Consider the following 12,447-nt stretch of genomic DNA (forward strand, 5'->3'; position numbering starts at 1 on the left):
AATAGAACACTTGTGCATTGCTGAAAGGTTGCAGCTGCTGTGGAAATGTTATGGTGGTGCCTCAAACAATTAAAAATAGAATTACTACATAATCCAGAAACTCCACTTCTGGGTATATATCCAAAAGAATTGAAAGCAGAGATTCAAAGAGATTTTTATACACGCATGTTCATAGCAACATTATTCACAATAGCCAAAAGGTAGAAGCAACCCAAATATCCATCAAAGGATGGATGGATAAATAACACCTGGTATATACATCCAGTGGAATATTATTCAGCCTTTAAAAGGAAGGAAATTCTTACACATGTTACAACGTGGAATAACTTTGAATATGTTATATTAAGCGAAATGTCAGTCACAAAAATACAAATGCTGTATGATTCCACTGAAATGAGGTACCTAAAGAAGTCAAATTTATAAAAACATAATGTAGAACAGCGGTTGCCAAGGGCTGGGGAAAAGTGGAAAATGGGGAGTTCAAGGGGTACAGATTTTCAGTTTGGGAAGCTGAAAATGTTCTGGAGATGGAGGGTGGTGATGGTTGCACAACAGTGTGAATGTACTTAATGCCACTGAACTGTACACTTAAAAACGGTGAAAATGGTCATTTTTAATATATGTTTTACCACAATTAAAACAAAACAAACAAACCAAAAATCTTACAGAATCCAATTCCTGTCATTATAGATACTATTCCAGACATGCTTTACTTCTGTAAACAACTAGAACACTCGATAAAATATATGAAAAAAAAAGTTTAGACACTGGACAGTAAGAACCACAGGACTATAATATCTAAAAAAAGGTAAACAAATGATTTAAACCATATACCTAATACCTTTCTACCTGGAGGCAGTTTCCAGACGTCAGTGCAGGAAGGTTGAACCCAACAAAGCATGGCGGTTTTGCCAAGTTGAGGAGAAAGACGGGAGTTTGAAGAAGTTGAAGCAACTAGGATTTGTATCACAGTGTGCCACAAAGGAGGGAGCCATGCAGAGGCAGAGCTCTAAACCCTGCAGAGGAGTCCTCTTGAATCTGTTGCTGGAGACACACCTATGCCTGCATAGGGTGAAACTCCACAAAGAGCTGTAAGCTCAACAATTCCAAAGGTCACATCAGGCTAGGAGACACTGAAGTTCTGACCAGCCAGAGTAGAAAAACCTTAATGAACATCAGGGACATTCAGTGGGGACCCCAGAAGGGTCAGACTTAGTTACAATGGAGCTAAACTAGTTCTAGAGTAAAAGAGAACTTAGACCCAGTCTCTCTCCTTCTCATTCTCTCAGCTCTGCTTGCTTTAATTTGGCTTCATTCTCTGGCAGGCAACAAGCCTTATGTGTGAAATACTGAGAGAAAATATTAACAATCTTGACGTAAGCAAAGATTTTTCAGATACGATAGAGTAAGCACACAACATAAAAGTGATAAATTGGAAATTGTCATAGTGAAGGATGTCTGCTCCTAAAAGGACACTGTTAAGAATGTGAATATGCAGGCTTGCAAAATATACACCTGAAAAAGTACCTGTATCCAGAATATATGTGTGTTATGTTGTATGTGTGTGTATACACACACATATATGTAAAATAGGAAAACGTGATTTTTAAAAAATGACAAAAGAATTGAAGATACTTCACAAGAGATGGTCGAATGGCCACTAGGCTCAAAAATGTTCAACATGATCAGTTATCAAGAAAATGTAAATTAAACCAAAACGATGTACTGCTACACAATCACTAGAATGGCTACAATTTAAAGACTGACAAAACCAACTATTTGGAAGGATACAGAGCAACTTGAAGCATCCTACAGTGCTGAGGAAAATGACAAAATGATACAATACTTTGGAAAACAGTTGGTAGATTTTTTCTAATGTTAAATATACACTTACATGACCCCAAACATTCACTTCTAGGTGTTTACACATAAGAAATGAAAACATTTTCCACAACGTGTATAACAAGTTCATAGCAGTTTTTTTCATAAAAACCCCAAATTGGAAAAAAGCTATATGTCAATCAAGAGGAATCCAGAAAAACAAATTATGGATTATCTACATGATGTAATACTACCCAGCAATAAAAAGGAATAAGCTGATTACACATGCAAAACTTTGATGAATCTCAAAAACATCACCCTGAGCAAAAGACTCCAGAAACATAAAAGGACATATTCCCTCTTGCACTGTTGATGGGAATGTAAATTGATACAGCCACTATGGAGAACAGCATGGAGGTTCCTTAAAAAACTAAAAATAGAATTACCACATGACCCAGCAATCCCACTACTGGGCATATACCCAGAGAAAACCATAATTCAAAAAGACACATGCACCCCAGTGTTCATTGCAGCACTATTTACAATAGCCAGGACATGGAAGCAACCTAAATGCCCATCAACAGACGAATGGATAAAGATGATGTGGTACGTATATACAATGGAATATTACTCAGCCATAAAAAGGAACAAAATTGGGTCATTTGTAGAGACATGGATGAATCTAGAGACTGTCATACAGAGTGAAGTGAATCTAGAGACTGTCATGCAGAGTGAAATAAGTCAGAAAGAGAAAAACAAATATCGTATATTAACGCATATATGTGGAACCTAGAAAAATGAACCGGTTTGCAGGGCAGAAATAGAGACACAGATGTAGAGAACAAACAAATGGACACCAAGGGGAGAAAGCGGGCGGCGGGGGGTGGGATGAATTGGGAGATTGGGATTGACATATATACATTAATATGTATAAAATAGATAACTAATAAGAACCTGCTGTATAGCACAGGGAACTCCACTTCACTGTACAGTAGAAACTAGCACAACATTGTAAAACAACTATACCCCAATAAAAAAAGAAATTAATAAATAATAAAATAACAACAGAAAAAAGGACGTATTGTTTAATTCCATGTATACAAAATTCTAGAAAAGGGATAATATCTAATCTAGAGTGTCAGAAAGCAGATCAGGGTTGTACGGAGCCAGAGGTAGGGAGCAGATTAACTGCTAGAAGCTACATTTTTGGACGCAAGAAATGTTTTGTATCTTGATTGATGAGATGTCTTGGGGAAGGGGAAAATTGCACAAGAAAAATGAATGAACTTTACAGATAATAAGATGGCATGATTAAAATTATATTTATATTATAAGTCAAATAAAAAGAGGCCTATGAAACTGAATCAAGAAGTGACAGATTAATGAAAAAGAATGGAACACCCAGAAATACACTCTATTATCCATGATACCTAAGGATACCTATTTTAAAATAAATAATGGCTGTGATAATTATTTGATTCTAGTTATATAAAAAGCATTCCATGTAGAAGTAAAATTATGTGAACTAGAAGAAGAATACAGTTAATATGTACATGATCTCAGATTGAGGAATGACTTTTTAGCATAAAAACCAAGGAAGAAACCAACCATAAAGTATGACCAATAGATTTCACAGCACATGAATTTAAAACTTCTGTAACATAAACACTATAAACTAGCTGAATGACAAAAAAAAAAAAACTTAGGGAAATATTTTCAGTGTAAAGTAGAAAAGGAATTTATATATATAAAGAGCTATTAATGAAGAAAAAGAACACCCCAATTGAACACCAAATGAGGAATATAAACATACATTTTACAAAATTAAATATTCAAGCAGCTCATAAATGTATCAAAATGTGTTCAATCTTCTTAAAATCTAATAAAAATTAATTAAAATAATGACATATCATTTTTACCATTATACCCATGACCATTAACACCAATGTATATCACAGAATTTTTAAAACTAGTTATTTAGGGGGCTTCCCTGGTGGCGCAGTGGTTGAGAATCTGCCTGCTAAGGCAGGGGACACGGGTTCGAGCCCTGGTCTGGGAGGATCCCACATGCCGCGGGGCAACTAGGCCCGTGAGCCACAACTACTGAGCCTGCGTGTCTGGAGCCTGTGCTCTGCAACAAGAGAGGCCGCGATAGTGAGAAGCCCGCGCACCGCGGTGAAGAGTGGCCCCCGCTTGCCACAACTAGAGAAAGCCCTCACACAGAAACGAAGACCCAACACAGCAAAAATTAATTAATTAATTAATAAAAACTCCTACCCCCAACATCCAAAAAAAAAAAAGTAGTTATTTAGGAAAACAACTAAATATATGGCAATGCAAGTCTATAAAAATAAATTATGATGTATCCATGATAATGCAGGAATTAAGAAATCTATATAGTCCATAAATACACACATATAGTCCTAATTTTAGCTGTAATACATAGTGTATATACAGGGCACTCTAAATGCACATTTGTGCACGTACAAACATATTTATTGTAATAGAACTGGTAGGAAATAAACCAATACCTTAATTGTAGTTTGTGATGATGGTAATTTTTTATGTGTTTTTCTGTATTTTTCTGTGTGTTTTCTCTCTCCTGTATTTTAATCTTTTCTGAGTATTCTAGATCTGACATACTCTTTGTTAGTGTTATGAGGAAATATGGTTTAAATAGACTTCAGTTAATTAAAAACTGATAACAAGTAATGTTACCAGCAAAAAGATAAAGATATTTAGAACAGAAAAATAAGCACTGATTTTGTTTGAAACTTGAACAAATTGAGGTTCTGGGGACTAGATTAAGTAATGCTACTGTGATTAGAAATTTAGTAGCAGGGGCACAGTATTGGATTTCATTGCCAAATATGTAGAAAGATGATGACTCTAGCAGTAATCTCAACAGAGCAGTACACAGAAAGAATTCTGAAAATCTTCTTAGGTTTCAAATTATAGAAGCAGTAAAATTTTTTAAAATATCAAAGACATATGAAGTTAGGAACAATGATTCTAGGTTGTTCAGCTCTATCTCTGAAATATATTTCCATTATAGTTGCAATGGCTATGAAGAGGAAGACAAGGTGATCAAATGGACAGAGTCCAGAGGTGTGGACAGCACCTTGGACGTGGACAGCTGAGACCCAGGTGACTCTAGCTTCTCTCAAACCTCCCTTGTGACTCTGAGCAAATTTTTTTCTCCTCTCACTTCTGAGCCTCAGTTTCTTTAAATGGAAGGAGTTGAAACAAATGGTCCCCTATGACTTGTGTTATTCTAATATTCTTTGATTTCAAACCCATTTGTACACTCGGTTAGCTGCTGAGACAAGTTAGTCTGTCTTGCAACTTTCAGCATTGACCAAATGAATAACAGAGGGGCCTCAAAACCCAGTCATAAAAATTTACCAATCCTAACACATCCTGGAAAGATTTAACCCTTCTTCCTTCCTCTGAAAATCTCTGAAACCCACATTTATCCCCAAAAGCCTGCATGAAAACCTCCTTCCTTCTCTTTCTCCATTTCTGAAAATGAAATGTATTTGTTAACAGCAATAACAATAACATCAATAATGTTAATAATTGCTTATGTTTATTTAGGAATCACTCCATGTAAGAACTGTACTGTTTTATATTTGCTATCCTTTCCCTCATTTTATGTACGAAGAAAGTGAAATTTAAAAAGATTAAATGGGGTTTCCCTGGTGGCGCAGTGGTTAAGAATCCGCCTGATAATGCTTGGGACACGGGTTCAAGCCCTGGTTCTGGGAAGATCCCAGATGCCGCGGAGCAACTAAGCCCGTGTGCCACAACTACTGAGCCTGTGCTCTAGAGCCCACAAGCCACAACTACTGAAGCCCACGTGCCTAGAGCCCGGGCTCCGCAATAAGAGAAGCCACCACAATGAGAAGCCCACGCACCACAATGAAGAGTAGCCCCCGCTCAGCACAACTAGAGAAAGCCCACGCGCAGTAACAAACACCCAATGCAGCCAAAAATAAATAAATTAAATAAATAGATAAAGTTAAATGACCTGTGGAAGGTCACACAGAAGCAACAGAACATTTGTGGGTGAGATCTGAAAAGCATGAGTTTATTTATGGCACAAGTTATTATGCAAACAGTTGAGCAACATAAATAAGACTCTATCAGAAGTTCACTAACTCGATTATTTATTCATGTGTAATAAGAAGAATGAAGACCTTCTGGGGCCAGCAGAATTCCAGATAACAAATGGCTGACCGATTTGATACTATAAGACAATTAACTGAATTGAAGACAGAGGTTTGCATGGCCATAGAGCCAGTTGAGACAAAAAACTGTAGGTAGAAGTTTAAAATCCCTGAACGCTTGTGACAGAAAGTGATACAGTACGTTTAATTTTCTGATTCTGAAGCAATCAAAGCACATTTTGAAAACATACATTTATTTAACATGTCACAAGAAATCAAGATATTCAATCAGTAACTTTTTCAACTATGCAAATGTTTGGAAAGCTGTTGAAAATGCAGCTGACTACACAAGCAAAATAAAGTAGGTGACTGGTAAGTCTTTAGACCAGAAATTCCCAAGCATGGGTTTAAAAATGGGTGTAAAAACTGACTGGGAAAGTTTATTCAAATGTACTGTTAGTTTTCCGGGCCATCCCCAGAGATTCTGATCTGGTAGGTACACCTACACTTTTAAATGCATAACTCAGGGAATTCTGATATACATACAGGTCTAACATAACTGTACACAGGTAGATACAGTGTGAAGCCCTACACCTGGAAATTACTCTGAGAGAAATACAGAGAAAATGCATGTGGAAGAAAACACAGTGGATTATTCTAACCTAATTTATATGGCTTTACAATTGACCAAATCACTCATTTATGTTATCTCTTTCGAGCTTTACAATGCACTGAGATAGTATTATAAATTTTACTTACATTTAAAAATGAATGAACTGATGTTCAAGGAGGTTAAGTGATTTGGCCTAGGAGAACAAGCCACCAGAACTAGCCACCACTACTATTCATTACAAAAACATAAAATGCCTATCAGGAGAATTCCAAGTGAGTAAAATATAAATAATAAACCATATATTATTACTATTTAGATTCTGTATTTGAATGTAAAACTGAAAAATTTCCAGAATGTACTTCTAGCTCAATATACAATTGAAAATTACAATTTAATTGAAAAGAAATAAGGAATAATTTGAATTTCTAGCTGACATTTGAAGGTTATTCTAGTGTGCATTCAAGAATTTTTTTAAAAGAAATTTAAAATGAAGGAAATGGCCTGCTTTTGCAAAATCTCTACAAAAAAACTATTCATTGTGAATTGTAAATTTGCTACTTTTCTTATTATCATAAAGTAGAACAAGTAGTTCTACTTTATTACCATAAAGTAGTAAATGATATTACTAAAATTAGTAAACTTTATTACCATAAGCCAGTAAACCAGGACAATAAAGTTCTACTTTATTACTGTAAACTTGTTTTGGTTTAGTGTAATAGGACAAAAAAAAAAGTTGTAGAGTATGTTTATACTGTTTCTTTTATAATTGACAATTTACCCATGTAAAAATTTTCCTCAAAGTCAGGGTTATTTGAACAAATGAAATTGAAACAAGATGTTTATTAAGTCATGATTTCCAAATACTGAATTAATTTCTCTATTACTAAATTATTCTAAATTTCTCTTGAATACTTGTATTTGTTCTCTATTTATAGCTCCTTGTAAAAGATTGTCTAGTTACTAATTATCTAGAAAGTAAAATAAAATACAGAACATACAATTTACCAAGCTCACATACATGCACACACACACACACACACACACGAACTTTCTTCATAATAATCTGTTTGATATAATTAGTACCCATAATCATAGTATATTTTTATACCATAATGTCATATCATTCTTTATTCCAGAATACAGACCATACTGATTATTTTATACATAATTTTTAAAGATAAATCAAAGCATTAGTTCTTACCAGATCTTGCCCAGCACATCAAACAGAGAAAAATGTATACTCTCATTTGGAATCTGATAAAAGTAAAAGAAGCACTCAGGTTCACCGAAAAAGAAATTCTGAAATTCATTAAGGTTTCTCTGGTAGGACTGTCACAGTCTGGTAGGTTTTAATGTAAAATACCCCTGGCCTTTGCTCCTCCCTGTTTGTTGAAAAGGTGAGGCAGTTTGTTTTCTCCAATTTAGCTTGTACTTGTGAGAAGGATTTTTAAGTTAAAGACTGTAATAAGTCACAAACATTCAACTACACAAGTTGAAGTTAAGGGAAAGAAAAAGCTAAAAATATCTTTCTTTATTCCTCTAAGCCTCAGGATTTCAGAAGTGGTTGGGAAGAATATGTTTCTTGAAAGCCTAAAGCAAATGTAATGTTAGAAAATGCTAGAAATGAAAAGAGTCAGAAAAAGTTGTGGTTTATGTGCATTTTGATTACAAACTAAGTTGTCTTTATCCACCATAAAATCAATAATAAAATCCATATCCACCAAGCTGCCAAGTATAAAATATGGCCCTTTTATATTTGTGTCATTTTGCAACCCAAACTCAGTGGCTATTTTAAAATTCAAAATGCTAGCCTGTCTCTTGAGATCTACTATTTGCAATTTTAAAAAAAAATTTCTGTTTTCAATATAACAAACATTTAAAAAGTATTACAGGATTTCTTTTCACATGTTTACTTAATTTTTCCCTTATTTTCCTTCTTAGAAATGGACTTTAGTAGGCAAGCAAAATACAGAATTGCTATTCTCTATGTACATGCCTTATAAGTTCAAAAACTAAACTTGCATTTTGGAAATTCAAATCTCTGTAAATTTCCAAAGATATTTTAAGAACAGACCTGTTTAATTTACATCAATCCGTAGAAACTATGCTGAGGTCTGGGGAGGTGTTTCAGAGGAACCACAAACAAAATGAGGTATTCAGTTAAAAATCATGAAAAATGTAACCGCTGATGAGATGTCATCATTATTTTGGCCTGTTTGATCTCTTGGAATTTTATGTAGACTTCAGTTTTAAAAGGGTGCCACCACGATAATTTGACTGGAGACCAACAAATAACCTAGGTCCTTCCACACCATTTAGCTGTAACAAGTATACTTTTCTAACAAAGATATAAGTAAACTACATCTTTTCAGAATGTGGGAAGAAAGATATGTCATTCATCTTTAGAGAAATTCTTAATAAGTTTATAATCAAATTAACAGATAAGCCTTTCCTATTTAACATATCATTTTTCTTTTGCTCTGTGCCTTTGATGTGACACTGTAATATGAATCTTGCAAATTATTTTCATCTTAGCCATTCTAAAGTGCTCATTGAAAATATCAAGTTGGCATTTAAGACAATACATGGCAGAGTTTCAAAATATAAAATTATATTTCATTTTCATATTTTTCACTTACTGTCAATACTGAGAAAGTTGGGATTGTTCATGGCCATTGCATTAAATAGCAAAATATTGAGGAATGATGCAATATTATATAAAAGGCCTATAGCTTAGTAAGATAATATATATGTACTATTTAGTCTCCTTGGATATAAAAAAATTATTTTAAGAATCTTGCAGACATGCATACAATATAAATCATACTATAAGACTGAAAATGAGAATGATGATGATGAAGATATAAAATTGATGGAGCCCTATGCATCAGGCAAGCTTCTAGGCACTCTAGCTAATTACAGTAGGTAGTTGACTCGTATTTATTGAGATGAGGAAGTCATTTTTTGTCAGAATATATTGTGGCACAAAAAGTTGAATAATTTAGCAACATGTGTCAAAATGCTTAATGAGCTTACCATTTGGTTCCATAATTAAATATCCAAGATACTTTCCCACAGAAATACTAACATATGTGCACAAAGCTATATAAACAAGGAAGTTCATCTCAACATTTGTATAGTAGCCAAAAAATGGAAACAATATAAACGTCTAACAGTGGGGGATTAGTCTAATTATATACATACTGTGAATTAAAATTAATGATGTAGAGAAATCAGTATTTATTGGTGTAGAAAGCCTTCATTACATGGTTTTGGGGTTATAAAAGGCAAGCTAAAAAACAGTATGTATAGTAAGGTTTATTTTCCTAAAATATGCTTCATGTATATATGTATAGATCAAAGTTAGGAGGATTTTCCTCCAAAATGTTTATATCTGCATGGTAGACTCGATGATTTTCACTCTCTTAGTTATCTCTTTAAATATTATGAACACGTCTTTACAATAAACATCTTATGTAAGTAAAGCAACACAAAGTTATATTTACTTGGGACAAATATGGTTAAGAAAATCAGAATAAAGACAAAAAGACAGTAAGAAGAAAAAAATGAAGACAAAATTGAGGTCAATTTTTAAAAGGCATCCACTACACTCCCTTAACATTAATTTCCCAAGTTTCTCCATTCATTCATTCATGTGTTCACTCATTTATGCAACTTTTATTAAGTATCTATTAATTTCCATGCTTAACTTAGTTGCTGGACATACAATGTAGAGACATTCCTTTAGTCAAACTGTATTATTTCAACAACTATTTATGATACATCTACAGAGGTGTCAGGGATTGTTCTAGGTACCAAAATATATTTATCCTACAGTACTTCACAGTGAGGAGGGCTGGGAAAAGGTATATCTAGGAAACTATGGAACCACACAGGTGGAACAGCCAGCTAATCTACAGTGCAGAATGGGAAGCCTTGCAGGAAATGCTGTCTACAAAAGAGACAAAAGAGCTGAACTACAAAAGAGAATAAGTCACCTGGGCAAAAAAGGGGAGAAAGGAACTCTAGAGCTCTCTATATATCTATATCTATATCATCTATATCTATGTATACACACACACATACATTTTCATTTTTGATGTCTTCATGCAGTTAGGGGTATAAGACATCCTGATATGAGTGAAGAAAGGTTAATTCTTTATTCATTCATTTAACCCATTAAACCTTATACGTGACTAATGGCCCAGGAAATTCTGAGAATAAAGTGGATTCTTTTTTACCTACCACTAGCATTCACTCAATTTCAATTAGGAAATACAGTAAGCTTACATTAGAAAAACTCTCTCTCTCTCTCTCTCTCTCTCTCTCCATATATATATATATATATATGGAGAGAGAGAGAGAGAGAGAGAGAGAGAGGTCAAATTCTAAGCAAACAGCAAACTGCATTGAGCTGACCTTCAGAGCTTAAAACATTAAATAATTACTCTACAAGTACTACATGGGCCATAAACTTATGTACTGCCAAAAGAAAAGAGGATGTGATAAGAACACCAAAATCATACACACTGTAGACAAAGAATGATGCAAATTTCAATCCAGCAAGAAAATATGCTCATGACTTATATGCACTACATATTTTACAATGAAACCTGAAGTTACAGCTCCCAGAAAAGTAGTGTCTGAGGGGAAGTTAAAGAGAAAATATCTTGGTCTGGATAAAATTTATGGGGTAAATGAATTTTAAAAATAAATAGGTCTACACATAATACAGACCTGCAAGTATCCACTCATTTGATCAACATATATTTGTTACATGCCTACAACGTGCAAGTTTTCTCAACCCCCTCCTACCCTACTACAACAATATTGATGATAGAAGAAAGAAAGAAGAAATGAAGACAGGACTTATAGATTCATAATATATCAACCAAAGGTAACTAGTGAAAGTTACTGACACATGATTTTATATTTATATGTTCAAGAAGTCTGTTTCTCCCATTACACTGTACGGTTTAGGAGGGCAGATCTTTATACTCACCTTTGTTTCCCAAGGATTAAAAACAGTGCCTGGCACATAATAAGCACTCAGAAAATATCTATTAAATGAGGTAATTATATTAGTCCAATCTGTTCCTTAAGAAACAGAACTAGAATTTCAAAAAGTGAAATTACTTGCTTAAAGTCATAAAATTAAGTATTGTCAGAGTTCAGTTAGAAATCAGGATTCTAAAGATGTGTCCCTTTTCATTAGAAAAGATGATTTCTTTGGTCCAGTAACCATGTAAAAGAATACCTTTTCAATTAAAAATGAATGATCACCACACCTAAGTAAAGGCCAAATAGTGATTACTTGCATGATATTTACAGGATGATTTCAGGGTCCTATGTAGACATATCATGTCAGAAAGGAAGCCAAGTTAACAGTTGACAGTTAATTTATCAAAGCACTGAGATTCTGAGTAAGTTTTCTTCCTCCTTTCTTTTAATTATCTTTATTGTTTTTAGGATTTTTTTTTCAATCTTCAAGTAAGAATTAATTCTTCACCCTGGTCCCACAGCTTACAAAGTACAGCCCTGATACAAAATACAAACATTGGATCCTACCACAATCACCCAGCAGCCATCCTCAAGAATTCTGGCTTCAGTAACAAAACTTGCTATATTCTTTCCAGTATGCCTTGGTATAGTTTGTTTTCTCAAGTTCAAATGCCTTCTGCAGTCCACTTAAAACCTGTGTCCATTTTCAAAGACTTCACTAGGGACCGCTTCCTAGGTATATAAACTAATTCTAGTACTCTACTGTATCCACATCCATGCATGCATGCATGCACTCACTCTTTCAAAAAGTATTTTATGAAGAATACAAATTTCAAATCCCAA

At 34.2% G+C, this 12,447-nt stretch overlaps 1 protein-coding gene across 1 annotated transcript in view; it reads right to left on the reverse strand.

Annotated features, from left to right (window-relative positions):
• The window catches only part of LIPI (lipase I), a 75,152-nt gene that overhangs the window by 62,176 nt on the left and 529 nt on the right, over window positions 1-12,447 (reverse strand). The window lies entirely within an intron of this gene.

The sequence above is a fragment of the Lagenorhynchus albirostris genome, chromosome 5 (genome assembly GCF_949774975.1).
Source record: "Lagenorhynchus albirostris chromosome 5, mLagAlb1.1, whole genome shotgun sequence".
Lineage (NCBI taxonomy): Eukaryota > Metazoa > Chordata > Mammalia > Artiodactyla > Delphinidae > Lagenorhynchus > Lagenorhynchus albirostris.